The sequence below is a fragment of the Python bivittatus genome, unplaced genomic scaffold (assembly GCF_059951505.1).
Source record: "Python bivittatus isolate LINGU-HERP-01145 unplaced genomic scaffold, Pbiv_v1 ctg000060_np1212, whole genome shotgun sequence".
Taxonomy (NCBI): Eukaryota; Metazoa; Chordata; class Lepidosauria; order Squamata; family Pythonidae; genus Python; species Python bivittatus.
The window spans coordinates 14,185,837-14,201,497 of NW_028277044.1; the positions used below are offsets into that span (position 1 = coordinate 14,185,837).

Here is a 15,661-nt window from a genome sequence, read left to right on the forward strand (position 1 = left end):
GTCTTACCAGGGTTCAGCTAAAGCCTGTTGTTCCCCATCCAGACCCCTACAGCTTCCAGGCACAGCATCACTCAAATCACCCAGGATGGAGATTTATTGTTGCAGGATATAAGCTGTTCCAAGTAAAGCTGCCTTTTGCAGTTGACTGATGGTGATTTTGTCAATGCCAATGTCTTCAAGTGGTACTCCAGATGTTTTGGGATTGCACCTAAGGGGCCTATTACTATTGGTACTATCTTTGCTTTCTTTTGCCATAGTCATTCTACTTCTATTTGCAGGCCTTTATATTTTGTGATTTTCTCCAATTCTTTCTTTTCTATTCTGCTGTCTCCAGGTATTGCAATGTCCACCATCCAGACTATTTTGTCTTTCTTATCAACAACTGTTAAGTCTGGGGTGTTGTGTGGCAGGGGCTTGTCTGTTTGAATTCCAAAGTCCCGAGCATTTAGCTTCTTCATTGTCTATTACTTTGACTGTTTTGTGGTCCCATCAGTTCTTGCTTGCAGGTAGTTGGTATTTCTTGCAGATATTCCAATGCACCATTGTTGCTACTTTGTCATGCCATTGTTCGTAGTCAGTCTGTGTGATTTTCTTACAGCAGCTAACTAGATGGTCCACTATTTCTTCAGCTTCTTTGCAGAGGCAGCATTTGCTGTCTATGGCTGTCTTCTCAATTCTGGCTTTGTATGCATTTGTTCTTAAGGCTTGGTCTTGTGCAGCCAGAATTAGCCCCTCTGTCTCTTTCTTCAACTTTCCTGCTCTTAGCCATTGCCAGGTCTTGTTCTTATCTGCTTTGCCTGCTAGTTCCCCCCCCCCCCGCCCCCGTACTGCCCATGTAATGCCTTGCCTTGCCATGTCTCTTTTCTGTTCTTCATTTGGTCTTTCTTATAGGCCAGTTTGGTCTCTTTGGTATTCAGTAAGCCTTCATGGTGTACTAGCTTCAGTGCATCTTCTTCACTGTCCTTCAGATATTCTTCTAATGCCCTTTTTTCTTCTTCAACTGTCTGGTGTACTTATGACATTCCATGCCCACCTATGCTCCTTGGTAAGTAGAGCCTGTCAATGTCGTTGCATGGATTAAGGGCACGATTCATTGCATTATTTTTCTGGCCTTCCTATCCAGAGCTTCTAGTTCTGCTTGAGTCCAGTCCGCTATTCCACCTGTATATCTAGTGACTGGAATTGCTGAGATGTTAATCACCTTGATGGTATTTCTGCTGCTGAGTTTAGAATTTAAGATCTTCTCCACTCTTCTGATGTACTCCCTACTAACTTTCTTCGTGACTTCCGTGTGCTTGATGTTGTCAGCCTAAAGGACACCCAGATATTTGTAGTGATCTTTTTCATCCAGATGTTTTTTCCACAGGGCATCTTGATTCCTTCAGTTTTCACTATTTTTCTTCTGTTGATGGTAAGGGTGGCATATTTGTCCAGTCCAAACTCCATCACAATATCTTGGCTGTATATTCGGACAGTGTTGAGCAGCAATTCCATTTCAGATGGTGTTTTTCCATACAGCTTCAGATTGTTCATGTAAAGGAGGTGGGATAACCTGGCAGATGTTTTTGATGTTTGATAGCCATGGCCTAACTTGTTCACTATTGTTGACAGAGGAATCAGTGCAATGACAAACAGTAGTGGTGATAGTGAGTCTCCTTGAAAGATTCCTCTCTTGATGTTAACCTCTCCCAGTCTATCACCATTGACCAGCAACTGTGTCTTCCATTGTGCCATTGTCCTCTGCACAAAGCTTCTGATGTTTCTACTGACTCCTGTTATTTCTAGGCACTTGATTATTCAGTCATGTGGCAGGGAGTTGAATGCCTTCTTGTAATCAATCCAAGCTACATTCAAGTTACTCTTCCTTCTCTTACAGTTTTCAAAAATAATCGTGTTAGTTAGGAGCTGGTCTTTTGTCCTTTCTGCTCAGATGGAACAGCTTTTTTCAACTAGATGATGATGATGATGGTGATAATGATGATATCCCAGCTTTATTTGTACAACTCATCATGGGATACATAGTGCTCCCACCTCCTATTTTCCCCACAATAACAGCTTTGTGAGATGGGTTGGGCTAACAGAAAGTGATTGGCCCAAAGTCACCCAACCAGCTTTCACCTCCATGTTTATTTACTGTGTATCCTACACCTCGGCTTAAATCTCCAAATTGAGTATCCTTGCTAGCTTCCTTGATAGGGCCTAAAATGACTGATTGTTAAGTATTATTCCAAAAGTATCTCTCCCCCATAAACTTACTATTCCTTGCTACTACTCCCTGATCAGTTATGCTCCTTTAAATAAGAATTAGGTATTTAGATAAAGAGGCCATTTGATTTCTGCATTTGTCAGAGATTCACAACCTGCTGTTCTTCCACATAGCTCACTGCAGGAGGCTGACAATGCCTAGATGTTGTGTTTAAAGTAGTTTCTCATGGAAGCACTATTTTTTATTCAATAATATATTTTTTTCAAAAGTCTAACCATAGCTATAGACCCATATGGGAGACAAAATGTGAAGAACCTACCATTATCTTGAAGAATAATGAGCTTTTTCAGAGCAGGGACCATATCCAAAAAACTGTCTGAAGGAAACCTTACCACTGGTAATTACCACTGTCCTGAAGTCACTATGTATAGTAGTAATCTGTTTATTGTGTCATCATGAATGTTTGCTTGAGAAAAATAATGTTTAAGCAATTGTCATTCTTTGAGAAGATAATATCTGACATCTGCAGTCTGTTCCTCTCTGTGCTGGACTGCTTATTTTGGAAATAATCTCCAAAAGTAGCAATTGTCAGAATGATTCTTCATTGCTAATTCATCAACAGTGTGTTAATGCCTAATGATAAAAAAAAAAAAAGAATTGGGAAGAGAATTGATTGTAGGAATTTGTGAAATAAATTTATGTTTGGCCATAGTATGTTGAATCCATATGCTGTATGAGTTATTCTCAAATTTTGTGATAATCCACGCTCCCAAAATGATATGTGAATTGGTGTGATACCCTCCCCCCCATGAATAAATCTAACCCCTTTATTGGGGCTAGAGTTAGGCAAAAATAAATATATCACTTAGTCAAAGTTATGTAATTTTCTTGACTGAGGCTTACTTTTATCAGCACTTCTGACAGATTGCTCATTTTTACATTTTCTCTTACCTCCCAACCAAATCTCCCAACCAAACCTTTTTCCATTCTTAAAGGTTAGAAATTTAAAGTAATAGAAAAATATACTCCATTAACACCTACCACCTGTAGAGATATCGCAAAGACTACAGATGTATTACTACACACCACACCAGCAGTTACTATAAGCTCTTGCCTGTATGTCCAAAGATATGAGAAGCAGCAGATTGTCAATCCCTGGTATAAACAGTGGGCACAACATCATATTACTGCTACTTCAAAATATCGACATTCCCTTTCTCAAGTTCAATTCCCACAAAGGTCCACTGTTGTATAGGAGGATCTTTCTTTAAGGAGATCAGATTGACTGCTGCTGTTGTGAGATAGTGATTTATGTCTTCAGCAATAATTTAAGGTGATGTTGCATTAAATCTAAGAAGACAGAGAAAATGTGGCAGAATAATACTGCTGAGGTCTGAGGGAAAGAATAATGTGCGATAAACATGCTGAATGACGGGTGAAGAGAAGATAACAAGAAGCAAGTTTTAAAATATGGCATCTTAAGCTTGTTAGTACTCTGCCATCTGGTTACTCTGTTCCCTGCTGTTCAGGATTTCAAATCTGACAATATCTAAAAGCTGATAGGGAGATCTTGATCCTTCTGATATATTTATCTCCCATTAATTCAATGCTTTTCATCACACACGCAGACACACACACACACACACCCAGACACACAGACAGAGGGCTCTTTTTCACAGCCACATTAAAATACATTCCTCCAGTCCTTATGCTCCATTCTGCCTCAGTAGTGAGGTCAGGGAGTGGTACTGTCTATACAATTTTAATGTAGAACATGTTAAGGACTGTAACTGGAGGTTCTTGTTGCTGTGTTCTGTCTTCCACAGCATCATGAGCCAGTGGACAAAACCACCACCAGATGCTGCCCTCAGCATATACTAGGGCAGTCTTGGGCAACTGAGGCCAGAGGCCCAGGAAGGAGACTATTGCTACATTTCAAACTGTCTGGGTGAGAAGTCAGCAGCACAGATGTGCCCTTCACCAATGCCCAGTCACTCAGCTGTTTCTGAACATGGCTCTGTTGACTTTTCTGGAGCACTAGTATTCCCATGTCCAAAAATATCCTGGCTGACATGGCAATGGTGCAGAGGAGAATATGGAATTAAGCAGGAGTAAGCTCAAAGAGTAGACCAAGAGAACTCCCTCCTACAGTATTTTATCCTACACTTTCCTATGTTCCACTAACCTATTAAGATATTTTTGGATACAGGTTTACTGGTTTTCCAGAAAACTGGCTGACCCACATTCAGAAACAGAGCGACAGGTCTTAGACATGGTGGACATTGTGAAAAGCATCAGGAGCACTCCCTTCCATTTCACCATATACCCCTCAGTTTCACTTGTAACCTATCACTTGGGCTGCAAGGAGAAACTGGCAGTGTTAATTTTTGTCAATTTCAGTCCAGTATCCATATAGTCCAAATCAATAAGTGTTGTGGGATAATGGGAGTGCTGCAGCACGTTCATTGTTGGCAGCATCCAGAAATATCCCCTGGAGTATGCATAATCATGTTAGAGCAGATAAAATGGGGTCAGTCTCACCCAAAGAAAAGCCACATGAAAATCTTTCCAGCAGAACCAGTTGAAGATCTATGATGTACTGATTTGGGACAGAAACACAATATCCAGCTGGCAAAGCCCAACTCTCTCAGTTTAAATTATCTTTCCATACAGAGAGCCTTACCTCTCAGTTCTTCTACGCTTCCAGAAGAATGCTAGACTTATTTTATAATGAGCCCGCATAATGTCTGCCTGAATGGCACTTTGCAAAACACCAGTCAGCTGTTACAAAACAGCCTTGGAGGGCAGTGCCCAGTAACAGAAGGAGAGGGAGCATGTCTGCAGCAGCCAAAAGTATTAGATGAGAGCTTGACAAATGTTACCACTTGACTGCTTACACCAGTTATGACAAACCTATGACATGCGTGTCAAAGGTGACACACCGCAACGCTTTGGGTGACATGCCAGTGTTCACCAACACCTGACAAAAACTATTCTCCCTGTTTGAGTTACCAAAGAAACTGAAGTTGTTGTACTTGTATTTCATTTTTGTAATTATTTGAGATTTCTTTATATAATACATAGCACCACACATGATTAGACTGCATTTTTTAAATAAATGAATATGTAAATAATTGTTTCTCTTTTGTTCAGGGTGGGGAGTGACACGCTAGCAGAGTCAAGTTAGGCATTTTCCGAATTTTTGACACACCAAGCCCAAAAGGTTTGCCATCACTGGCTTACACCAACATCAGATAAGATTAATGTAAGCTGCCTTCATGGTGGGTTAGAGATGAGACAAAGGCTGCATCATGAGGACATATCCTCTACAAATGGTTAGCAAGGTGCCTTTGTGCTTTGATAGTAAGATGTGAGAAAAAAACCCCAACAAAATAATAATCAATTTGCATATACAGTTAAACAGGAGCAATCTTAAGAACTGAGCCTTGCATTAAGGGGAAATAGTTATATTTACCTTTAAGTAACTATAAATAGCATTTAGAGTAATTCAAATTAACTTTATTAATCTGAAGCAAGAAAAATTATTCCGCAGGCTAACTGAAGCTTTTTCCATTGTGATATTGAGAACCAGCAACTATGACCTAAGGGTTGCTTGCTAGAAAACCAAGGTTCCTAAATGGCCTATTCCCTGGCCAAGGTTGTAAATGTCTTTTCCTCTTATCTCCAGCCTGCTGCATCCTCTGCACTATTGGACAGGTGGAAAATTTCAGAGGCAGTCAAATTCTTAAGTACAAAGAAATGACACAGAAGGTCCTGCTTCTGTGAGCTTCTCCGTTTGAGCTCCAGGCTTCAAACTTCAGACATAATGTAAGGGTTTCAGTTTCCCAGCCAATGTCACAGCAGTCAGCTCATCCTTTGTCAGCCTTGTGAGGCAGTCCAGGCAAGAAGCACACCCAGATGAGCTCATTCTACTTTATTGTAAGGTTACGTTAAGAGAATCTTGCAAGTCTGAAAGTACATTTCTCCTGTCACCTTTACAGCCCAAGAAACGAGGAGGAGTCTCTTCTGAGACGTTTGCCATGCCCACATTCCTGCTGCAGGCTAAGCTGCCTCTTATCCAACCACTGCCCTGGCTGCAGCTCTTCCCCATCTCCCAAGGTCATCCCCACATATCACTGTGTCCTTTCTCTTCTGGCCTCAGGCTCAAGGTCTCTTCCATGACTGTATAGTATTAGAGGGGAAGGTGCCTCCAGTTACCATATCATTCATACTTCAGATCTGCCAATGTATGAAATAACACATTTTAAAATATGATATTTTCATATAAATACTGTGATTACGGAAGCTGAAGTTTCCTGCATCATTTATCTAGTGGCTCATATGTTTATTTGTTTTCTATGTACCAAACTATTGTGCAAAAGTAGTAATCACCCCAGAGCAGCATTTATCAGTATTTATGTATTGCAGGACTTATCTTAGGCCCTGTCCTTTCTAGGAAATAAACATATGTAATAATGAGATTTGCAAGAAATCTTTAAGTGAACGGTGCATTGCTTGGTTCAACTCAGAAGTCTGTCCTAGATCTCAAACTACTATTCTATCAGTAACAGATCTCTGCAAGTTTTTTTCTTTTTCTTTTAATTCACCTGTCATTATTACAAATATCTTTAATCTTGTCCACTACTGGGAAAAAGAACTGGCCTCAATCTCTTCCCAGAATTGTCTGTGGCTGACAACTTCAGCTGTACTTTCTTTGGAAATCGGATAACTGCTGAGCCAAACCCAGCATCAAACATATGGATTATAGCTTAGTGCAGTCATTCTGAACTGCAGGAGTTGAATTGTACCGTCATTTATCCCCTCCATTAATCAGTTCTGGTATCCTACAAGAAACCTAATTAATCATACCTCTCTGAGTTTTAGTTTTCAGAAATGGCACTGATCTGCTTTCCCTGAGTTCAGTGGAGTTAGAAAGAAGGTACCTGTAACATAAGACTCATTTTATTTCATGTCAAGACATCACACTGATGTCTTTTTTGTAATTATATTGCATTTTAAACATATAAAAATAACTCTCAGAGGCCTCAGATGCCAACGTTGGACTCACAAATTCTCCCCTTTCTCTCCAGTCCACCATCTTCACGTTTGTGTTAGGGAAGAGGGTATACAAGGATTACCATAGTCTTTTCGTGCATTTTCCTCTCCAGCCCAATTGTTTATGAGTGCCAAGAGCTGAAGAAGGATATCCTTGCACACCCACTTCTCTAGTATAACCTACATCAGGATCACATGTGCAATGCTGTTTTAATCTCTCTCAAGTGATCCTGCTTAAGATTGCAGTTTCTCCAGTAGTTTTGTTTTTTGGGTTGGGTTTTTTTTTTTTTTTTGGCTGATGGAAGAATTAGGCTAAATTATTTCAGTGGTGCTGAAGTATCTCAATTTCATTATCCAGTTAAAAACTGTAAACTTCCTGTTCCTAGGACGACAAAAACTAGCAGCACTCTGGTAATATACTGGAACTGGATATCCTTTCGAACTCCCTATTTTTGAGATGCCAGAAAATCATTCACTTCTATTGTGCTGTGGAAATTAAGGCCTCTTCCCATTCCAGCAATCCTGATGTGAGGAAAATGTAATTTGAAACAAGATCAGAAAGGGCAGGTTCAATAGGTGTAAGAATCATGTATAATCATGAAAGAGAATATATGTTTGTGTAGTATGAATCCTGTGTGGTAAGGACAGCTTCAAAGATGTAATGAATAAGCAGGCCTCCCACCCCACATTCACAGAGAGCTGAACAGCATCTGAGTTTAAATCCACTTCTTCTTCAAGAGGTGCTCTCCCTATCACATACTGAGCGAGATTTTCCCCAGCTCCTTCCTCTACTAGATTTAGAAAAGCTTTACCTGGGCTAGATAATGGAGACAAGTTATACTGCTCTTCTTAAGTTTTGTTGGAAGCAATTTACAAAAACTGGAGAAGTCCTGGGAAGCAAGCAGGAAACTTGCTGTAGGACTTGCTGTTTGTCTCTAAGGAACAGATAAACAAGTCTTGCCAGAAAACTACATTAGAATGTCAATCTTTATTTTTCTATCTGTGTTGTTATTTAAGCTTTATTTTCTCTGAGGCTTATTTCCCAGTACAAGATCAGTAACTGTGTGTTTTATGTAACTGGAAGTCTCTTTACAGCAGAGTTTCACATATTAGTAGCAGAACACTATCATTTTGTGGTCTCCCCAGAGTCTTTTGTTTTCTTTTATATTTTTCTGTTGAAGATTTTTTTCAGCCACCATCAACTCTGTACAGTATTTTTATCCATTTTCAATGGAAGTTATAAGGGGATATTTTTTGTGTTTTTTTTGTTTTCCTTTCAATTAAAGTTTGTTTTTATTTATCTCTTATGAGATTGGTCTAGTTGGAAGAGGCTGCTTAGGGTACTGACTTCTAAACTCTGCTTTGTGCAGGAATCAAAATCAAGGCATTCCAGACAGATGGCTCTCTTCCTTCCAGTAGAAAACACTCACCAAAGAGAGCACACATCCCTTTGGATAATTAGTTCCACTGTCAAACTGTTCTTACACTTAGGAGGTTTATCCTAAAATTCAGTCAGAACCTCCCTTTCTGTAATCATGGTTCTTTCTTCCTGCACTCTGGGACAATAGAGAATAGGTCTTGACTATCTTCTATGAGATACTCCCAAAGGTAATTAAAGTATGTGGTCATGTTCTCCTTCAATTGGCTTTTCTCATGACCAAACACACCCAGTTCCCTCAGTCTTCCTTGTAGATTTCATTCTGAATCCTCTAATCATACGGTTGGCTTTCTCTGTATCTATTTCAGTTTTTTGGAATTTTCTTAAATTAATATACCCAGGATCTGGATACAATATTCAAACGGAGTTTGACCAATGCAAACTATTACTTCTTATGGCTTGGAAATTATATTTATATTAATGGAACTTAAACTCGGGGCTAATTTAAGGGAGTCAAAGCATATGTAGTTACACTGGACCTCAAAAAGTAGGCCGCCTAAGAAGAAAAACAGGCTGAAGTGGGCTATGGGCTATAAACCATTAAAATGCACAAAAATCAGTATGAACATTAAATATTGTTATTAGAACTGATAAAATAATGGAGGAACACTAGGAACCTTTGATAAAATCATCTGCTTAGCAGCAGCCCACACACAAAGCTTGTTAACTTCTACAGTAGTATCTTCTTGTCTGAATATATAAAATACTGTATTCAATTTTATGGGAATCAGGCCAAAATGATTTCCCTACCAAGAGGGGCTCCAAAACTTTTCCATGTTTTTGTCCTAGTTTCTACCTCTCTTTCTTTCCATTTCTTGGTGTACTAAAGCAATTTTTAAAAATACCGTAAACAATTTCAGGTAAAGCATGACTGTTTTTAAAACAAAGCAAAACAAAAGCAGAAACACCAAAAAACCCATACCATTATCCAAGGTAATATACCATGTTATATCATGCCAAAATGCCCAGAGAAGTGATAGAGAAAAGTATGATTATATTTGAAATAAGAAATACATTCTGAAAGTTGAAATTATATGGTTCTTAGTATGGGATCTGTTCCCTTCAGAAGAAAATCTGAAAATGTATTCTTGTGTAAGAAAGAGAAAGAGGGAGACAGATATATAAGAAGGAATCCCATTCAGCAGGAAGCTTAAGTCATACTGTATCAGCATTTTCTTACTGTCCAAAGTAAGTTCATTAGCAATGCTAAGCTAAAAGAAAGAACTACTGTAGTGGTTCAGTTGAAACACAGATGACGATCTCTTTGGTTCACATCAGATGCTGGTTGCAGAGAGAGGTGGTATGATTAATTGAAAGGAAGAATGTAAGGAATTTAAGGAATAGGGTTAAAAAATGGCTTGTGATTTTTTTTAGCTGCTCTAACATCCTGGTGATCACATCTTCTAATGGAGGATTCTCAGGTCTCTAGTTTCTGCAGGGAACTCTGGGATCTCTTTGGAGCAAGCTGTACCCAGTCCTGGCTCTAGTGGATTTCAGATTTATGTGGCAGTGATATGAGTAGTTTCATCCATTTGCATGAATAGGACAACTGATGCTAGGCATAGGAGGATAGATTAAAAGATTTGGAGTGATATGCAAAATAACACAAGGTCTTTGGGAAGAACAGGACTCAAAGAAGTCTATTTTCATCAAATAATCTTAAACCTTAATTTATCTTCTCCACTGGTAATCAAGTTAGTTGATTACACCCCTCAATTTCAGCTGACCATTTCCATAAATTACTTTCCATTTGTAGCTTGTTTGTTCTGACTTGCTATTATTAGCCTATTTAGAATAATTGCAGGAAGTTAACTATCATCTAAGCTTATACAACACACTAAGCCAAAATGGGGGCTTAGTGTTTTATGTGAATTCAAGCGCCATGGTTTGCAAACCATAGTTTCTAGTTCAGTACCTTTTATGAACCCAACAAACCTGGTTTATTTTGGAAATCTTGATTAAATAAGTCATAACCTAGGATATTGTCTGAACATAATCTTTTTTTAAGAAGTTGTCCTACAGTTAGAGTTGCAGATTCCAAATCTGGCCTAGAGATTCTGCATGTGGCTGAACCCAAAACCAAGCTATTGAGCATCCAGATACCCATCAGAGCCATGGGCTCTAGCCAGGAAGACCGATGAAAGAAAAAGATGACAGGACACCACCAGGCTTTGATAACAATAGAGTAACAGCAGCAGTAATAGAGGGAAAAGCAAGAGCACACTTACTCAATGCCATCTCAAGTTGGCCGGCCAACATCAAGCAACACAGTGGCAATAGCAAAAGTGTGAATATAGTACACTCCTGTCTGCCCACCTGGGATGTTGTTGACAGGGAACAAGATTGCTATAAAAGCAGCATGGGGCTCTCATACACTGCGTTCACTGCCTATTTTACTCTTATTGTCAGTGAAAGCCCACTCAGCCCAGAAGCAAGTAAAATATCAGGGGAAGCCAAATTTACCCAACATGTTTGGGTTGGCTAAAATGGGTTTGAATTGATGTAGAAATCCATCTAATATGATGCAGGCCATCATAGGAAGCCATAAATATTTTGTCTGGGCCTAGCACTTTATGTAAACAAGGTAATTATATTTTGTGAATCCAGCTTCAGGGTTTAGTGTGTTGTCTGAACTTGGCTGGCTGGCTGGCTGGCTAAATGGTTTGTGGGAAAAGAAGATCACATTGTCTGTGAATAAAACATGCACTGAACCAGAAAGTGTCAAAATAACTATAGAAAAAAATGCTACTGAAGTGATTTAAGTTCAACTTAGATGACCTCTTGTCTGGTTTTATCAGATATTAGTAGTATTTGTTTAGTCAAATCACCACAAGATGGCAGCAATAATTTCATATACAGTAGATAGCCACTGCTCTCCAAACAGAAGCAAGATATTGTTCTAAGAAAGGGTATTCCTATTGTTGTTGATAGGTACTTGAGTAAAATCATCAATTTCTTCAAGAAAATAAAGCTTCTTTTGTAAATGACATTGTTATATATATTATTATTTCTCTTACAGTTGTAACGTTACTGCATTTTGAAGACTACATTTATTATAGCATAAGGTTTTGCAAGACAGTAACTACTGAATCAGACACATGGAACATTGTCGTGAGAGAGGAGATCTATATCTATGTATACACACAGTTGTACGCCACTCAGAGTCGCCTGTAGTGAGATGGGCAGCCCTATAAATTGGTTTAATAAATAAATAATAAATAAAATACACACATACACAAATACAAACACATATTCAGCCATGGTTAAAGATGTGTGCATCAGCTAAGATTTACAAAAGAGAAAAGAGAAATGTAAACAGTGATAATTATTCAGAATGTTAAGTTATAAAACAACTTGAGTCTCAAGTATCAAAGGAGAATTTTATCAAGTCAGATTAAATGCAAATGCATGGTCATACTGTATATCCTACTTGCCAGTCCTCCAGGTCTGAGCCACTGCTATTCCATCAAACATCTCTTAATTTGAGTTTAGCTATACCATTAGCTTAACAGTTATGAGACTCGAGAACTCTAAAGTATGCTTAAACCTTAATAATATCAAATTTTAACAGTGACATGTATCTCCTGGGGTCTGAGGCCCATATCAATTTATCTTCAAATTAGTATCTGAGACAAAGAGTATCTTCCTCTATTTTTACTAAAAGCCATGAATCAAGTATATCCTAATCAATATCAAATGATTAGATCAGTAAGTTGGTTCAGAGCATAATAATGGCAATATATTTCTTACTCAGTATCTCAGACAAATAAAGAAGAAGGATGAGCTGTTCCATTGGAGAACAAAATGTCTTTGAGGCTTCTGCTTAGTTATGATCTTCCAACTTGTTCCATTTCTACTGATCCAACAAAAAACTGGCTGGGGAATTCTGGGAGTTGAAGTCCACACATTTTAAAGTTGCCAAGTTGGAAAACATTGCAGTAGAGTCAATAATGTTTTTTTCTTTTCTGCTCCTTGTTTTACTAAAACTTCTAGAACTAACTTCAGTGATTCTACAAGAATTGCAACATATACAGGAAACCCAAAGTAATCATTCAAAAATACAAGATCACAGGCACGCTTAATCAATCAATAATAACCCTAATCCAATACATGACACATTTTCCTACCAAGAAACAGAACCTATTATATTTACAAATCTAGGCACTACTATGACTTTCTTATGCAAGCAGGTAACCTCTGTCACTACAAACAAGAATGCTTGGTGTATCCAATAATGATCATGGAGCAACCACTGACTGTGTTTTACTCAGGGTCAGGTGCTACAGTGACAATTTAGGAATTACAGTGAAATCTCAACTTGTTTCTGTACTTCTGTCCTTTTCAGCTGGTCAGTTATTGTCTCCAAATATTATAATGTGCACTCTCTACAGTATAAGAAAACACTGTAGATCTATATAAAGGGCTAGCTGCTTTCACCGGAGTTTGGCAGAGAGCCATAGACCAAATGCAACAAGGCTGTCCAGGCATGCAGTGCTATTTGATGACATAACTGTTACTGAAGAAAACAGGTACATCTGCAAAATCTAAAGACATTGCTGAGGAGATTGGTGGACTATGGCCTTTGAGCACAATGCAACAAATATGAGCTCTTTAAATCTAGCATTACATATTGTAGTCACACCATTGATGCACAAGACCTACACAACTAGAACAGAGAAGGTCTCCAAGCATTCATGAATACCCTCAAGGCCACAAGACATGTCACAGCTTCCTCCATAAGATACGTTCAGATCTGGCCCTGCAGGCTTCCAGAAGGCTGTGAAGACCTGGCTTTTCCCCCAGGCACTGGGGCCAGGATATTGATGGAGCTTGGTGTGGATGTGGTTTGTTTGATGAACTTATAATGTGATTTTTAGGGGCTTAGGCTCAGTTTCTTTTTAATGGATTTGCAATGTTGGTTTGTTTTTATTTCTGTTTATCCCCTAGAGTTCCATGGGTAGATGGGTAGCTATATAATTTTGTTAAATAAATACATTCCTTTTGAGGGATCATTAATTATTATAACAAATTCTTGCAACATTCAGGCACAGTGCTCTACCTTGGATCGTTCCATTATTTTGATGTGTAAATAAAACTCTGATAGGTCTGTTTTGTTGAAATGTTGCCCCCCAATGAAATAGCCTTAATTTCTAGGCAAGAGGTATTATCTAGGCTGAAATAGTAGATTAATGGTAACTTCAAAATCAGCACACAACCTAACAGTTCTATTATTTTTAGCAATGGAAACCACAAGTGTAGTCCATGAGCTCCAATCAACTTTCAAAAGAATTCCTTCAGCTTCCATCTAATCCAGCTTGTTTTCTACCTTTCTGAGTATGGAACAGGATGTGCCTTATGAACTATGGGTAACTCAGTTTTACTTTCAGTGTGCTTTGGTATGCTAATATTATTTTTGTACATAGGTGCAGCAGCATCTAATACTTTTTCAGCTAATCTTGGAGGTCACCATGACAGGAAGCATAGCACGCAAGCTGTCAGTGGAAGTCCAGTTCAGTCAATCACAACTCTACAATGCTGTTCCAACTGTTTTCACAACATATAAGTAATTCTTATGGGAAATATCTTTTCTCCAGTATAAATTCTTAATTGTATGTCTGATAGCTTTAGTTTAGATCTCTGAAATGCTGCTCAGATTTGCACTATGATATACATACAGTTCTGTTTACTGTATATGGTGTTCACTTCTGGTGTGAACCAAAATGCTGGTCTCATTTCACCTTTTATAATATAGATTTTTAAGTGTGTTTCCCTCTCTTTATTAAATTCTTCATTTAGAGCATGCACCACTACATTTGTTACAAGATTTGTTTATTTTTATCAAATGGTTTTATTTTCCTTGAGCAACAGGATCTCTTTATAATACCTACTTTACTGCATTTTCTTCAGGTTTCTCCTTTAAATATATATAGGACTGGTGTGTGAAAACTTCTGCCACAATGATAGCAAAGTTCATTTTGAACTATTATTGTCTGCTTATATGTTATTACATGGTTATTCACACTTGCTTTTACTCTCCAGCAAGTTTCCATGGAAATACCAGTTTCATTTTTTTCATAAATTTTATTAAAGATTTTAAGTATAGCAGTAAAAGCAAATACAAACTAAACTCAGAAAAAGAAATAGAAAAAGAAAAAGAAATAGAAAAAATAAAAAGTGCTAGGAAAGAAAAAGAAAAAGAAGAAAGATAAAGAAAATAAATATGTAAAGAAGTGACTTCCAAACTTCATCACAACAAATAAAAACAAATTTAATAACTCTTCACTCCGTATAAGGTTACAAACAAATATCTCTTCTTCCCATAACCCATCCCTTATCTATATGCAAATCCATAAGTCATCAACTTTTCAGTCCTGGTATCAGCAAAAAGTCCATAAAGGGTTAACAGAGCTTTATAAAAATATGTCTTACTTTAACCTTGATCAAACAAACCAACTTTATATTCCTTTTACTTCAAACAGTCTTGATCTTTAATTCATTTAGATGTTGTAGGATTTGGTCTCTCTCCAATTTTTCTTTTTCCTGTCTCAGAGGCTTCTTTGAAGATTTATCAAACTTCTTTTGTAAATCCAGTAAAAAGTCTTTCTTAAACCTCTTTTGTAAATCCAGTAAAAAGTAAATCCAGTAAAAAGGTTATCTGTTTCCTTTTTACTGCTCTTTCTGACTTCCAGAAATAAGACAAGGTTGGAGAGGGTTCTTAAATGATCCCACTTTGTTGGCACTGTTGTTTTATTTCTGTTTGTCTAATAAAAGACACTAGAGTCGGGCATAGCTTTTACTAGTGCTTGTGTTAGTATAACTTCTTGGAAAACTAACTCCAGTGAACCTGTAAGAATTGTAACCTGTATAGACAGCCTAGATAAGCAGCAGTGCAAGATCACAGGCATGATCAGGCATGTTTTATCTTACAATAATAACAACCCAGTATACTACACAATTAAATA

General features: G+C 38.0%; 2 long non-coding RNA genes across 2 annotated transcripts in view; one reads left to right on the forward strand and one right to left on the reverse strand.

Moving 5' to 3' along the window:
- The window catches only part of LOC148216436 (uncharacterized), a 58,235-nt gene that overhangs the window by 40,873 nt on the left and 1,701 nt on the right, over window positions 1-15,661 (forward strand). The window contains exon 2 of the long non-coding RNA XR_015795395.1: window positions 13,938-14,065. This is a non-coding gene — a long non-coding RNA (uncharacterized LOC148216436). The remainder of the gene's footprint in view (window positions 1-13,937; window positions 14,066-15,661) is intronic.
- LOC148216437 (uncharacterized) overlaps window positions 1-15,661 on the reverse strand; it is a 57,296-nt gene that overhangs the window by 38,964 nt on the left and 2,671 nt on the right. The gene's annotated exons all lie outside the window — the stretch shown is intronic.